Source organism: Triticum aestivum, chromosome 1B (assembly GCF_018294505.1).
Source record: "Triticum aestivum cultivar Chinese Spring chromosome 1B, IWGSC CS RefSeq v2.1, whole genome shotgun sequence".
In the NCBI taxonomy this organism is placed as follows: domain Eukaryota; kingdom Viridiplantae; phylum Streptophyta; class Magnoliopsida; order Poales; family Poaceae; genus Triticum; species Triticum aestivum.
The window spans coordinates 101186020-101203030 of record NC_057795.1 but is presented as its reverse complement, the minus strand read 5'-3'; positions in this window follow the sequence as shown (position 1 = coordinate 101203030).

Below are 17011 nucleotides of genomic sequence, written 5' to 3'. Positions count from 1 at the left end.
ACACACTCTCGGCAGGGGTTCTTCGATTCAAATCCGTTTTTATTTTACGAAATAGTGATTTTGAAGCGGAATAATTGTTTGTGGTAGTATCGCTTTTCATTTTGTGATATCTCTTGGTTCCTCCGAAAAAGATATGTATATAGAGAGAGAGGAGCTTTTTACTTGCCCATGGCATAAACAAATGGCATGGCTTTGCGACCCTTATCTTATCTTGAGGCGTACGTATGTGCACGCTATGTGCGTGCAGCTGTGTGATTTAAGCTAAAGATTTGGACCGAACCTGCCCACCACCCACTCACCGACAAGCGAGCAGGCAGTTCGTCGTCCCGGTCTCATCCCCTCCAACCCCATCCTGCCCCGACTAGAGCCTCGCCACTAATGGACAACCGGCTCCCTCATCTAATCTCCACGTACCGCCTCGGTTGTTCCACCCACAACTGGCAGCAGCAGCAGCTGGTAAACAACGGACAGATGACCAATGAATGAACATCTGGAGACCTGTAATGCAACCCTATCTCGCTAGCTAAGGCCAACTCCACCACGCCACCCTATCTTGTCCGGCTCCGTCCGTTTGAGGTAAAAGGAATAAAAGAGACGGCCCAGCGCACGGCCTCAAACGGACAAATGTCCGGATTCCGTCCGTTTTCGACCCATCCCAGGTCCAAACTTGCGCTCGGTTTGGGGTGAAACGGACGCGCGCGGACAACCGCGACGCACGCCCTTGCCCCCCCCCTTGGCCCGCCTGTCGGGGACACTAGCAGTCCCTCCGCTCCCCAACGCTTCACCCTCTCTCCCCGCCCCGCCCCGCCGCCGGCGCCGCCGTATTCTCCGGCCGCCTCCTCACCGCGCAGCCCCCCGCCGTCCATAACAAACCACGTATGGACATGGCCGCCACCACGCCCGCGCTTTCGCCATAGTTTTGGCCGTCGCCGTCCTTGCCGGTGCCGGAGGGGACACGACTGTCGGCGACGGACCACGGCGGCCGAGGCAGATTCCGACGAGAGCTCCAGAGCGGCCAGTAGCCGGCCGGCAACCACCCCTGCTACGTCGAGGTGATCATCGCGGCCGCTTCGCCACCGCGACCGCAAGGTGTTCGACCTTTTGCCAACAAAGGTATGGACAGTGGAGACGAATTTTTCTTCCATCACTTTCTTTGTTCATCGGACGATTCGTCGTCGGATGATGAAGAACTTGTGGTGGCTGCACTGGTCGTGAACGACCATATTCAACGGCAGCTTCCTCGGTACAGGGGGTCACTCCCTGGCAAGGCTCCCAACCTGAACCGCAACAGGGAGAGAGGCCACGCCCTGCTCTATGCCGATTACTTTGCCAACACCCCGCTCTTCAAGCCGGATAAATTTCGTCACCGTTTTCGTATGGCAAGGCATGTGTTCAATCGTATCCGAGAGGGAATGGTTGCTCATGACCCATACTTCGAGTGCAAGACGGATGCCCTTGGCAAGCTTGGATTCTCCTCTTACCAGAAATGCACCGCGGCCATCCGCATGCTTGCATATGGTATTCCAGGCGATCTGGTGGACGAGTATGTGCGTATGAGTGAGACAACATGTCTGATGTCAATGTACAAGTTTTGTCAGACTGTGATCGAGATGTTTGGCCCAGAGTACTTGAGGCAGCCAACTGCCGCTGATACAGAGAGATTGTTGGCGACCAATGCAGCTAGAGGCTTTCCAGGCATGCTTGGCAGCATTGATTGTATGCATTGGAAGTGGAAGAACTGTCCATTTGCTTGGCAGGGCCAGTACAAGGGGCATGTTAACGGGTGCATTGTCATATTAGAAGCGGTGGCATCGCAAGATCTTTGGATATGGCATTCTTTCTTCGGTATGGCAGGTCTCACAATGATATCAACGTGCTGCAACGTTCTCCAGTCTTCGCGAGGCTTGCAGAAGGAAACTCCCCACCTGTCAACTTTGAGATCAACGGCCACCAGTACAACAAAGGATACTATCTAGCAGATGGTATATATCCTCAGTGGTCAACTTTTGTGAAGACAATCTCGAAACCCCAAGGTGAGAAGAGAAAAAGATTTGCCCAAATGCAAGAGAGTGTTAGAAAGGATGTGGAACGTGCTTTCGGTGTGCTTCAATCCCGGTGGGGTATCGTTCGAAACCCTGCACTGTCATGGGATGAAAGGAAGCTTTGGGAGGTGATGACTGCTTGTGTGATCATGCACAGCATGATCGTCGAGGATGAGCGTGATGAGAGTATCTTCAACCAAGGATTTGATTATCAAGGTGAAAATATTGAGCCCCTGCATCAAAGACCCGGCCACATTTGAACAGTTTGTCCAATTCCACCGTGAAATGCGTGATTGGCACACTCATGAATCTTCAAAATGACTTGGTTGAGCACGTCTGGGATCACATTGGCAACCAATAGATGTATTGGTCCAATTTATGTTCAGTCAAGACAATTTCGATTTGGTTGTAAAACCATTTTATTTAAGACAATTTCAATTGGGTTGTAAAACTATTTTAATTTTCAGACAAACATTTGGGTTGGAAGTAGTTTGATGCAAATTTAGGCATTGTTGGCCCTCACGGGCAGGATGGGGCAAACGGATGCGGCCGCGCGCTGGCCGCACGGCCACCGCATCCCAGGACAGGCCCGGACACGACCCCAAACCCCTACCCAAATGGATCGAAACCGGATAAAATGGACGTCCGTTGGGGTCGCGCGGTGGTGTTGGCCTAAGCTATCATCTACTACTACGAGTGCCATTGTTGTGTTGCCGTCCCGTCCCGGCCGACGAGACACGAACCAGTTCCATCCATCCAGCTTTTGCTTTGCTTTGCCCGTGGGGTCGACAAATGGAAAGGAGGTCGACACGACATGTCTGCACTGCTGGACAGCTCGGCGAAAAGGGGCGGCGACCGCGACCGCCGGCCGCGACGGAGTGCTGCGCGCGTCGGACGCTGCCTGTCATCCGCTCATCCGCTACGTGCTACGCAGTCGACACAAAGAAAACACAGCTTGTTCGAAAAACTAAGGAAAGAAAGAATGGGTGGTAGCTTTGCTTTAGACATATCCACAATTGGATTTGTTTGTTGGTTTCGGCGTGCGAGGCCTTCGTTTTGCCTTTGTGAGTGACTTTCGTTTTGTTTTTGTTTTCTGTTTTTCAGGGGAGACTTTCGTTTTGTTTGGACGGCCGCGTCCATGACTTTCAGGTCAATGCATCCATTGGGTTTGACGGGATTCCTTTTTTTTTCCTTGTCAGACATAGTGACACTATTCTGGCGTGGCAAGTTCATAGGACAATCGTACAGATAATGGTGGAGTTGTTCGTCAAGATAATAGTATCTCGTTTATAGACAAAGATATGCGAGCTGACAAGCAGTTTCAGAACATTGGCTAATGATATAAACAGAAACTACGAGTGTCCTTATTTGTATAATATCGGTATTATATTTTTGTAAAGAAAAAAATTATAGTACCATTCTTGCACCAAACGATGCCAACACTTTTGGTTGCGGTGAAGTCGTAAGAGCATCTCCAGCCGTTGGCCCCCCAGGCGGCTCCAAAAATCGCCGCCTGGGGGCGACCGGGTTCCCAACCGACGCATGTTTTTCACTTTTTTGAACATATATTTGATTAAAATTCGGTGAATGGGACAAATATTCGACGAAACATTACGTTACCTCAGCGAACTGAAATCGTTTTTTACGTAGATAAAATACTTAGAAAAAAACAAAGAGGCCGCGACTACATGCCGAATAACGCGCTAAGAGAGGCGAAGTCGCCGCCGCCGTCGTCGTCCTTCTCCTCCTTCACGTGGACGCCACTGGTGGACTCCTGCCCGGGGTCGCCCTGGTGGACAGGCGGCGGCGGCGCATGGGTCACTGACTCAGCGGGCCCGTCGTTCTTTCGCGCCAAAATCGGTTGCCCTGACGCCCCCCAGCGCGTCGGGTTCGGCGTGGGTCCGTCGGCGGCAGTTTCAGTCCAAACCGGTGAAAACAGGTTTCTGGGGGCGCGACTGGACCGATTTTTAGGCATCGGTGCAAAAAAATCTCTTGGGGGCCTGTTGGGGGGCGCGGATGGATATGCTCTAAGTCGTTGCATCGGATCGACGTGTTGAGACTGCAATCGTATGCGCCGCACGCCTTGCGTGGTCGGCTTCGTCTTTCCCATGTTGGCTTCATTGTTCGGCACATGAAGTTGCATTCTGTCCTCGCGCGCGAGTCGCCGCAACATTTGCCTTTCAGGAACTGTCAAGAACCGACTGAAACCTAGTCGTGCATTTCAAAGATGGCACACTCAGTTCAACCTCAACTTGGAAGCGGTCGAGTTCAAGGACCAATTAAGGGACCACTCGCGGTGTCATGTACTAGGGATACTTACGGCCATTGAGAGTCTTTTTTTAAAAGTACCACGTTTTATAGCAAATTCGGAAACTATATCACCTGAAGCAAAAAAAACAGAACTATGACCCCGTCGGCCTCGTGTGGGCCGAAGATGGTGTCTTTGGTCAGGTGTTGGCCGAAAAGGGCTCTTCGGCCCGCGGTTGACCGAAGACTGGCTCTTGGCCGAAGACTTGCCGTCGGTGGAGGATGGGCCGAAAATAGTAACTTCGGCCATGCAGCGACCGAAGTGGGTCGTTTTCGGCCAGGCTACGACCGAAGAGGTCTTCGGCCACCCCTCGACCGAAGAAGTGTGGATAAGGCCCCGCGCGCGTCTCCTTCCTTTGGTCTTTTTGCCTCTGTTCTTCCTTTCTCTCTCTCTCGTTCTTCTCTGTACCTCGCCACCCTAGGCCGATCTCCTCCATTTGCCACCCATTTTCACATCCAAGCCATAGAATCGGTAGATCGTAGCAATCCCCGACGGGCTAAGATGTTTTTTTGCTATGGGGTAGTTTTTTGTGCGTTTGGGGGGGGCATGGTGGGGAGGAGGAGGCACAGTTGGGCAAAGAGGTGGTGGTGAGGAGGGGCAGCAGCTGTGGAGGAGGAGGTGGTGAGGAGGAGGTGCGCCTTGGGGGTGACCGAAGTTGAACCTCCGGTCATCGAAGGGGTGGTGTTGTCGTTGTCCTGTGGTGCAAGTACACTGCGAGGTGGCTTGTGCCACTAAGTCGAAGAGAAGAGTGCTACTTCTTGACGTTGCATTGGTTTTCCGTTGAAGAGGAAAGGGTGATGCAGCAAAGTAGAGATCAATATTTTCCTCAGTTTGAGAACCAAGATATCAATCCAGTAGGAGACAACACACAAATCACCGAATACCTGCACAAACAATCAAACAAACTTGCACCCAACGCGAAAAAGTGATTGTCAATCCCTTCACGGTTACTTGCAAAAGTAAGATCTGATAGATAAACGATAAAGTAAATATTTTTGGCATATTTGGTTTATAGATGGAAAAGTAAAAAATTGCAAGAATAGTAAATAGGAAACTAAAACTATAGATCGGAAACTTGTATGATGGAAAATAGACCCGAGGGCCATAGGTTTCGCTAAAGACTTCTCTCAAGATAGAAAATAATAAAGTGGGTGAACAAATTACTTCCGAGCAATTGATAGAAAAGTACAAAATTATGACGATATCTAAGTTAATGATCATGAATATAGGCATCACGTCTGTGTCAAGTAGACCAAAACGATTCTGTATCTACTACTATTACCCCACACATCGACTGCTATCCAGCATGCATCTAGAGTACTAAGTTAATAAAGAACAGAGTAATGCATTAAGTAAGATGACATGATGTAGAGAAATTAACTCAAGCAATGAAAACCCCATCTTATTATCCTCGATGGAACAATACAATACGTGCCTTGCTGCCCCTGCTGTCACTAGAAAAGGACACCCCAAGATTGAACCCAAAGCTAAGCACTTCTCCCATTGTAAGAAAAATCAATCTAGTTGGCCAAACCAAACCGGTAGTTCGAAGAGAATTACAAAGATATCAAATCATGCATATAAGAATTCAGAGAAGATTCAAATAATATTCAAAGATAAGCTGGTCATAAATTCACAGTTCATCGGATCTAGGCAAACACACCGCAAAAAAATATTACATCGAATAGATCTCCAAGAACATCGAGGAGAACATGGTATTGATAATCAAAGAGAGATAAGAGTCCATCTAGCTACTAGGTATGGACCCGTAGGTCTATGCTAAACTACGCACGCTTCATTGGAAGGGCAATGGTGTTGATGTAGAAGCCCTCCATGATCGAATCCCCCTCCGGCAGGACGCCGAAAAAGCCCCCTAGATGGGATCTCACGAGTACAAAAGGTTGCGGCGGCGGAAAAGTGTTTTTGTGGATGCCTCTTTTGGTTTGGGGAGATATGTGAATATATAGGAGAAAGAATTAGACCAGGAGGTGCACGAAGGGCCCATAAGGGTGGGGGTGCACCCTCCGTCCTTGTGGCCGCCTCGTGGCTCCTCCGACTTCATCTTCAAGTCTCCCGGTTGTCTTCTGGTCCAAGAAAAATCATCGCGAAAGTTTTATTCCATTTGGAATCCGTTTGGTATTCGTTTTCGGTGAAACTCAAAAAACAGGGAAAAAACAGGAACTGGCACTGCGCTCTAGGTTAATAGGTTAGTCCCAAAAATAATATAAAATAGCATATTAATGCATAAAAATATCCAAAACAGATAATATAATAGCATAGAACAATCAAAAATTATAGATACATGGGAGACGTATCAAGCATCCCCAAGCTTAATTCCTGCTCGTCCTCGAGTAGGTAAATAATAAAAATAAGATTTTTTGATGTAGAATGTTACCTAACATATTTATTCATGTAATTTTCTTTATTGTGGCATGAATGTTCAGATCCATAAGATTCAAAACAAAAGTTTAATATTGACATAAAAACGATAATACTTCAAGCATACTAACAAGGCAATTATGTCTTCTCAAGATAACATGGCCAAAGAAAGCATATCCTTATAAAATCATATAGTTTGGCTATGCTCCATCTTCATTACATAAAATATTCAAATCATGCACAACCCCGATGACAAGCCAAGCAATTATTTTATACTTTTGATGTTCTCAAACCTTTTCAACTTTCACACAATACATGAGCGTGAGCCATGGACATAACACTATAGGTGAAATATAATATGGTGGTTGTGGAGAAGACAAAAGGAGGGAGATAGTCTCACATCAACTAGGCGTATCAACGGGCTATGGAGGTGCCCATCAATAGATATCAATGTGAGTGAATAGGGATTGCTATGTAAGGGATGCACTAAAGCTATAAGTTTATGAAAACTCAAAAAGAAAAACTAAGTGGGTGTGCATCCAACTTGCTTGCTCATGAAGACCTAGGGCAATTTGAGGAAGCCCATCATGGGAATATACAAGTCAAGTTCTATAATGAAAAATTCCCACTAGTATATGAAAGTGACAAAATAGGAGACTATTTATCATGAAGATCATGGTGCTACTTTGAAGCACACGTGTGCAAAACTGGCTTGCACCCATTGTATTTGAACGTAGAGCTTATCACACCCGATCATCACGTGGTGTCTCAATACGAAGAACTTTCAAAACGGTGCATACTTGGGGAGAACACTTATACCTTGAAATTTAGTGAGGGGTCTCTTATAATGCTATCGCTGTAATAAGCAAAATAAGATGCATAAAAGATAAACATCACATGCAACCAAAATATGTGACATGATTGGCCATCATCATCTTGTGCTCATGATCTCCATCACCGAAGCATCGTCATGATCTCCATCGTCACCTGCTTGACACATTGATCTCCATCGTAGCATCGTTGTCGTCTTGCCAACTATTACTTCTACGACTATCGCTACCTCTTAGTGATAAAGTAAAGCAATTACATGGTGATTGTATTTCATACAATAAAGCAACAACCATATGGCTCCAGCCAGTTGCCGATAACTTTGTTACAAAACATGATCATCTCATACAACATTTTATATCATATCATGTCTTGACCATATCACATCACAACAAGCCCTGCAAAAACAAGTTAGACGTCCTCTACTTTGTTGTTGCAACTTTTACGTGGCTGCTACGGGCTTCTAGCAAGAACTGTTCTTACCTATGCATCAAAACCACAATGATTTTTCATCAAGTGTGTTGTTTTAACCTTCAAAAAGGATCGGCCGTAGTCAAACTTGATTCAACTAAAGTTTGAGAAATAGACACCTGCCAGCCACCTATGTGCAAAGCACATCGGTAGAACCAGTCTAATGAACGCGGTCATGTAATGTCGGTCCGGGCCGCTTCATCCAACAATCCCGCCGAATCAAAGTAAGACATTGGTGGTAAGCAGTATGACTACTATTGTGACGCCCCGGATCCGATGCGCCAGGTGTCTGCCAGTTATTCGCCGGCGTTGCCATGTCATTTGCTTGCGTGTTGCATTTTTTCATGTCATCATGTGCATCTCATTTTGCATACGTGTTTGTCTCATGCATCTGAGCATTTTCTCCGTTGTCCGTTTTGCAATCCGGCACTCCTATGTCCTCCGGCGTCCCCCTTTTGTCTCTTGTTGTGAGCGGGTGTTAAACATTCTCGGAATGTACCGACGTTTGCCAAGCGGCCTTGGTACACCACCGGTAGACCGCCTGTCAAGTTTCGTGCCATTTGGAGGTCGTTTGATACTCCAACGGTTAACCGGGTAAGCGTAAAGGCCTCTTTTGTGTGCAGCCCAACACCCCTCCAAAGTGGCCCAATAACCCATCCAAACCCCCTCCATGCTCTCGGTCGTTCGATCACGATCGTGTGGGCGAAAACCGCTTCCCATTTGGACCCTCCTATCTCCCTCTACCTATATAAAGACATCCTCCCCCGAGATTCGCGAATGAATTCCACCCTAACCCTAGCAATTTCCCCTGTCCGCCGCCGGACGAAATCCCCACCGCCGCCCGGACATGTCCGCCGCCCTCAGCCGCCGCCCCGCGCCAATCCGGATCCGCCATGTTGCCTGCCCCGCGCCTCCACCGCCGTCGGCCCGCGCGGCCCGCAGCAGGCCCGCCCGGCCCGGTCCCCGCCATCGCCCGAGGCGCCCACCTCCGCTCCCGACATCGATCTTCGCCTCCTCGCCGGCACGCCGTGTCGTCGCCTCCGGTCGTCCCCGCCGCCGCGTGTAGCTCACCAGAGCCGCCCGTGCTCCGCCCCGTCCGCTCCTGCCGCGACCCTGCCGTCCCCGGCCGGCCCGCCCCGACGCCCGGTGCCAGTCCGCCACCGCCGTTGGCTCGCCGGCGCCGCCCCTGGCCGCCCGGTCGCCACCGCGCCCTCCGCCGTTCGTCGCCTCCCGTCGGCCTCCTTGCCAGATCCAACGGCTCCAAGGCCGGATCTGGCACCTCCAGCCGCCTCCCCGGCGTTTCCCCTCGACGCCGGCCACCTCCCCTCCACTCCGGCGTGTTCTCCAGCGAGATCCGCCTCGCCTCGACATCCATGCAGATCTGAGGTTGACCCCGTTTTCCTCCAAGTCCCCGAATTATTTCATCCCATGTGTGCTACTTTGACCTGTCATATCTCGTTACATACTGCTCCGTTTCGTGCGCATGATATATCAAAATGTTCATCATGAGATACTCTTCATTTCATTCCACTGTTCCATCTTTGTTTGAGATCATCTTGATGCCCTTATCATCGTTGCAAGAGTGCTATATGATGTTGACCTGCTGAAACTGTTATAACTTGTTGTTTTGTCTTTTTCGTTGCATTTTGTGTGTGCATCCTATGAGCTTGATGTCTACATGAGTTTTGAGCTACAACATGCCATCTTTGCTGTGGTGCAATACATGTATTTTTGTGAGTCTTGTACTGAGTGCATCGAGCTCGTGAAGTAGGGTACTTGTTGCTGTTTTGCTAGACTGTTTCTGTTATATTATGATGCTATGTAAACCTGCTTCTACAAGTCATTATATGCATAATCTGGAGATGTTCACTAAGGATGTTTTATAATACATATTATGCTCTACCCATCCATGCCCCTGGTTGTATTTATAGCCTGTTGTAGCTTGTTGTAATCTTGATCTCAAATTGCTAAATAACGTTGCTGTCAGTCTGTTAACTTCAAGTTCAGTTTTGCCATGTGATTTGCTAGTGATCCATGTGCCGTGTGAACTTGCTCTTGTCATTCTTAGCTTCATAAACATGTATTTTTACTGTTGGTTAGCTTGTCATGCCATGTATTGCTCTATGGTGAGTGGTACGAGCTCACCAACATGCCTACTTATTGTTGTTCCTGCCATGTATGAATCTGTCATATCATTTGCCATGTTTGCATGGATGATACCATCTTTTCTGTTGATCTTTAGAATTAGTTCAGTAAGGGAGTTTTGTTCTTTGTCTTTAGTGATAGCATGAAATGCCTTTGTTTGCATGTTAAGTTCCTGTAACATGTTGTTTGATAGCTCTAAACATTGCAACCTGATGTTATTTCTGCTAAGTCTGAAACTGTTATAATTTGCAATCTTGTCATGTCCTTTTGAGCATGTTCTAGTTGTTTCTGGAGATAGCTAAGTGTTCATGTTTTGTCATGCTTTACCTGTACTTCATGACGATGCCTTTTTTTCACGTTGAGATGTTGTAGCATATTGTTTTGATGCTTGCTAGATGCCTAGTTGCTGTTTTGGACATCTTGTCCTTTAAACTTGTATAGAGTGTATGTGTTGAACCATTGGTCCGTTTTGAGTGTGCTCTATATGAAACTTGCTTAGTTTTGTATGTAATTTCATGTTACCTTGTTGCATCCATGTTTTGAGAGTGTTTGCTTGATGTTTGTATGCATTTTGTATCAATGCCATGTTTAGCTTGTTTTGCTCATATCTTCTAGGTCGTAGCTCCGAACTAATTGAACTTTATATGTAACTTGACTAGAATTTCGTGTAGATCCTCTTGGTACTCTTTAACTTGCTGTTTAATAACTTCAACTTAATGTTTGTTCAGATCTGTACCAACTTTGAAACTTGCATATGAGGACTTACCGGAATTGTTTTATGTTGTTTCCGGCCTCATTTAAACTTGCCTTGATATGTTGTTCTTGTTTGCATCATCTCTTGCCATGAGTAGCCTCATCTAGCTTTGTCATGCATCATGCTTGGTTGTGCATCATGTCTTGTCTATGTGTGGTGTGTTTACCATGTTGTGTGCTTCTTCTCGATAGTTCCTGTTTCATTGCGATCGTGAGGATTCGTTCGTCTACGCTTGGTTCGGCTTCCTCCGTTCATCTTCTTCATGGACTCGTTCTTCTTCCTAGCGGGATTTCAGGTAAGATGACCGCTATCCTGGATCTCACTACTATCATTGCTATGCTAGTTGCTTCATTCTATCGCTTTGCTGCGCTACCTATCACTTGTTCTTCAAGCCTTCCAAATTGCCATGTCAGCCTCTAACCTTTTCACCCTCCCTAGCAAACCGTTGCTTGGCTATGTTACCGCTTTGCTTAGCCCCTCTTATAGCGTTGTTAGTTGCAGGTGAAGTTGAAGATTGCTCCATGGTGGACAGGATTATGTTGGGATATCACAATATCTCTTATTTAATTAATGCATATATATACTTGGTAAAGGGTGGAAGGCTCGGCCTTATGCCTGGTGTTTTGTTCCACTCTTGCCGCCCTAGTTTCCGTTATACCGGTGTTATGTTCCCGGATTTTGTGTTCCTTAAAAAATAAAAACACAAAAGAAAATTAAATTAGGAGAAAAACTAGGAGAAAATTCAATCTCAAAAGAAAATATAAAAAGAAAAGAAACACAAAAACAAAAAACCAAAGGCAAATAAATTAATATAATATATAAGAAAAATACAATATTTGGGGAACGTTTTCTAGGAGCATTTTGCTAGCGAACGCTCAAATTTCCATACAATTTAAATTTAATTTGCCATGCCAACTTTACAAAAACTTTCCATGATCAAAAGTGAAAATTGCCATGTAGTGCATAAAAATGTTGTGATTTTTCTTTAAAATCACCAATCAATTGATCTGGATCCAAGGGCTGTGGGGAAGTTCTCTGGGACGTCCTAAGCAGGGACCTCCTATTTGGCGCGCTAGACGTTGGCGAACTAACCAGCGCACTGCCCCTTTCCCAAGCGTACCCTTTTTGGGCCTTCCCATGTCCGGGGCACCTTGTTTCGAAACAAATGTTCCTTTTATATTAAAAGATGTTCATGATTTTGGAAAAGATGTTCGAGAAATCATAAAGGTTCATCTTTTTAAAAAGTATTTGTGAAAGCCTACCCTTTTTGGGCCTGCCCATGTCCGGGGCACCTTGTTTCGACACAAATGTTCCTTTTATAATAAAAAATGTTCATTTTAAATGTTCATGATTTTTTTTCCATAGTAAAAAATGTTCACAATTTTAAAAAAGATGTTCGAGAAATCATTAAGGTTCATGTTTTAAAAAGTATTTGTGAATTTGAAAAACACTCGCAAATTCAAAAAATATAGCAGATTCTTTTTATAAAATTCAAAAAACTGCCCGTGAATTAAAAAAAATGGTTCTTAAATTGATTTTTTGGGATGATCCATAATTTAGTTTACGGGTTAAAAACATGCTCATGCATTTAAAAAATGCTTGTCAAAGCTAAAAAGTTATTTTTGAATTTAAAACATTATTCACAATATCAATATATTTTCATCGATGCAAAAAACTGTCGCCGATTCAAAAAAAGATTTCACCAAAAATGTTTGTCAATTTGTAAAAATGTTCACGGTTTAAATAAGTTCATGATTTTTTTAGAAATATTGGCGAATTTATAATTGATCATGGTTGCACCAAATGTAATAAATAAGTAAATAAATTTAAAACGAAAACTAAACAAAAAATAAAGGTAAAAATTAAAGAAAAATTAAAAATAATAAAAGGAAGAAAATAATGAAAATGGAAAATAGAAAGAAAAACATAAAAAGAGAAAACCCCGGTCAGGGAGGGTTCCAAAATCTTCCCAAAAACAGGAAAGAGCTAATTAGCCCGCCCAAAGTGTACGTGCAGCCGGGAAGGTATGCTCCCGGTCGCTAACTAGCGATGTATGCGCCAAATAGGATCCTTTAACAAGATATATTTCACCTAACCTAAACAAGGAACGCTCTCTCGAAATCGCTAATGAAAGAGCATTTCATGTAAAGATCACTCTCATCTCTCCAAGTTGCACAAGTGGCGCATTGTATGTCCGCCACTTGTCGCAACTTGGAGTTTTTTTAGATCCGTTTATCCAAAACGTTTTATCTAATAAACCGTGTTTCTAAATCACGAACCATTTTCATCGTTGGATTCCTCACATCGAGAATCTTCAAAGCTAGATCCCATGTTGATAGGTTTTAACGAACTTTTTTTTCAGAAAAACAAACAAACAGGGAGCACGTTTTTTCCCTTTTCGAAAGACATTTCCGAGAGGGAAGCAAAACCGTGCCTCTCGCGTAAGGAAAAAAAAGAAGAGAAATGCGTTTTTTCCCATTTCCGAGAGGCACCAGCGCGCCTCTCTCGGAAGGAGAAAAATCGCGTTTTTCCATTTCCGAGAAGCACGGCCGTGTCTCTCGCGGACGCAAAATCATGCCTCTTGCGGAAGCAAAACTGTGCCTCTCATGAAAGCAAAAAAAGACGAGAAAACACGCTTTTCTCGGTTTCCGAGAGGCACGATCATGCCTCTTGCGGAAGCAAAGCCGTGGCTCACAAAAGAAAAGAGAAAACATATTCTTTTTTCTCGTTTTCGATGCCTCTCGCGAAGCAAAACCGTGCCTCTCACAAAAGGAAAAAAATGTGTTTTTTCCCGTTTCCGAGTGGCACGGCCATGCCTCTCGCGGACGCGAAACCATGCCTCTTGCGAAAGCAAAACCATGCCTTTCACAAAAAAAAAGAAAATAAGTTTTTTTTTCATTTTCGAGAGGCATGACCGTGCCTCGCGTGGAAGCACAACCATGCCTTTTTCAGAAACAAAACTGTGCCTCTAACGAAAGAAAAAAGAAGAGAAAACACTTTTTTTTTCATTTTTGAGAGGCACGGCTGTGTCTGTTGCGGAAGCAAAACTATGCCTCTCACGAAAAAAAAATTCTCCATTTCCGAGATGCACGTCCGTGCCACTGGTGGACGCAAAACCATGCTTCTGGTGGAAGCAAAACCTCTCACAAAGAAGAAGAAGAGAAAAATCGTTTTTTTGTTTCTAAGTGGCATGGCTATGCCTCTCACAGAAGTAAAACCATGCCTCTTCTGGACAAAACCGTGCCTCTCACAAAAAAAGCGCGTTTTGTTTCCATTTTCGAGATGCATGGGTGTGCCTCTCGCGGAAGAAATAAATAAACACATTTTTTGCGCAATCTTTTTCTCCGAAAAGTTAAGAAATACTAGTGAAAAATGAAAACCCAACAAAACCCAACAAAACCCATCTAAAAAGCCGAAAATCCATGCGAAAAAAATCCGGAGAAATCGCCCAGAGCACGATACGTGGCGGCAGCCGAGAGCGTGCCAAGTGACGCACTCCTAGCCAAGCCAAATAATCATTGGAAGGCTTTGTTGGAAATGTGCCCTAGAGGCAATAATAAAAGGGTTATTATTATATTTCCTTGTTCATGATAATTGTCTTTTATTCATGCTATAACTATATTATCCGGAAATCGTAATACACGTGTGAATACACAGACCATAACATGTCCCTAGTGAGCCTCTAGTTGACTAGCTCGTTGGTCAACAGATAGTCATGGTTTCCTAACTATGGACATTAGATGTCATTGACAACGGGATCACATCATTAGGAGAATGATGTGATGGACAAGACCCAATCCTAAGCATAGCACAAGATCGTGTAGTTCGTTTTGCTAGAGCTTTTTCAATGTCAAGTATCTCTTCCTTAGACCATGAGATCGTGTAACTCCCGGATACCGTAAGAGTGCTTTGGGTGTACCAAATGTCACAACGTAACTGGGTGACTATAAATGTGCACTACAGGTATCTCCAAAAGTGTCTGTTGGGTTGACACGGATCGAGACTGGGATTTGTCACTCCGTATGATGGAGAGGTATCTCTGGGCCCACTCGGTAATGCATCATCATAATGAGCTCAAAGTGACCAAGTGTTTGGTCACGGGATCATGCATTACGGTACGAGTAAAGTGACTTGCCGGTAACGAGACTGAACGAGGTATTGGGATACCGACGATCGAGTCTCGGGCATGTAACGTACCGATTGACAAAGGGAATTGTATACGGGGTTGTTCGAATCCTCGACATCGTGGTTCATCCGATGAGATCATCGAGGAGCATGTGGAAGCCAACATGGGTATCCAGATCCCACTGTTGGTTATTGCCCGAGAGCCGTCTCGGTCATGTCTACGTGTCTCCCGAACCCGTAGGGTCTACACACTTAAGGTTCGGTGACACTAGGGTTGTATGAATATGAGTATGCAGCATACCGAATGTTGTTCGGAGTCCCGGATGAGATCCCGGACGTCACGAGGAGTTCCGGAATGGTCGGAGGTGAAGAATTAAATATAGGAAGTGATATTTCGGCCATCGGGAAAGTTTCGGGGTCGCCCGGTATTGTGTCGGGACCACCGAAAGGGTCCCGGGGGTCCACCGGGTGGGACCACCCATCCCGGAGGGCCCCAAGGGCTGAAGTGGGGAGGGGAACCAGCCCATAGTGGGCGGGTGCTCCCCCCTTGGCCCACCCCCTGCGCCTAGGGTTGAAACCCTAGGGTGGGGGGGGGGGGCGCCCCACTTGCCTTGGGGGGTACTCCACCCCCTTGGCCGCCGCCCCCCTTGGGAGATTGGATCTCCCAGGGCCGGCGCCCCCCCTGGGGGCCTATATAAAGGGAGGGGGGGAGGGGGCAGCCGCACCCTGAAGTTCTGGCGCCTCCCTCCCCCTGCTACACCTCTTCCTCCTCCGTCACGTGCTTGGCGAAGCCCTGCCGGAGTGCTGCTGTTCCACCATCACCACGCCGTTGTGCTGCTGCTGGAGCCATCATCATCAACCTCTCCTTCCCCCTTGCTGGATCAAGAAGAAGGAGACATCATCCGCTCCGTACGTGTGTTGAACGCAGAGGTGCCGTCCGTTCGGCGCTAGGATCTCTGGTGATAGGATCACGACGAGAATGACTACTTCAACCCTGTTCTTTTGAACGCTTCCGCTCGCGATCTACAAAGTGGTATGTAGATGCATCTCCCATGACTCGTTGCTTAGATGAACTCATAGATGGATCTTGGTGAAACCGTAGGAAATTTTTTAATTTTCTGCAACGTTTCCCAACAGGCTTCCAAAAAAAGGCTCCTCAATCAGTTGCTGTCACGTTCTCCGGTTATCATCTTTTCAAATAATTTTTTTTAGCATCAGTACAGACACAAGCGCTCATATACACGCGCATACACTCACCCCTATGAACGCACACACGCACACCCTACCCCTATGAGCACCTCCGAAAGACTGAGCCGGCATATCATCTTGAGATTTACGAAGCCACCGTAGACGCCTCGTCGTCGACGGAAACGTCTCCTCCCACTGAAAGCACATTGCCGGAAATCCTGAAATAAATCCAGGAATAATGCGAGCACCAGGATTTGAATCCTGATGGGTTGGGGATACCAGTGTGCACCTAACCATCTCAACCACAAGTTGATTCACTTTTTTTTTTCAAATAAAATTGAACAGTGTGGAACCCAGCGTGCAACGAAACGGCAGAACTGGGACGGCCCAACTCGCTCACCCTGTGGGCATTGCCTGCAAGGCGAACCCTAATTGACGCCCGCATGCGTCGAACTGCTGCAGCTTTGCTGAAGAGCACGCGGGTGGCCTGGCCCAGTTCGGGGCAGAGCGTGCTGCCCGTTCGCTGCTTTGGTTTTTCGTTCGTTTTCTTCTGTTGCCTTTTTTTTGTGCGGAAAGCCTTTTTGTTTTGTTTAATATCTTTTCGGTTTTTTCTTTCTTGTTCTTTTACGTTTTTTTGTTTTTTCTAGTTTTATCTTTCTCTTTCTATTTACATTAAGGAAATGTTTCATCGTGCATTTTTCATTAATACTTTAATTAGATGAACAGTATGTGTTTCTTCTGTTTATTTTTTAATTTTCTTCCTTTCTTGTG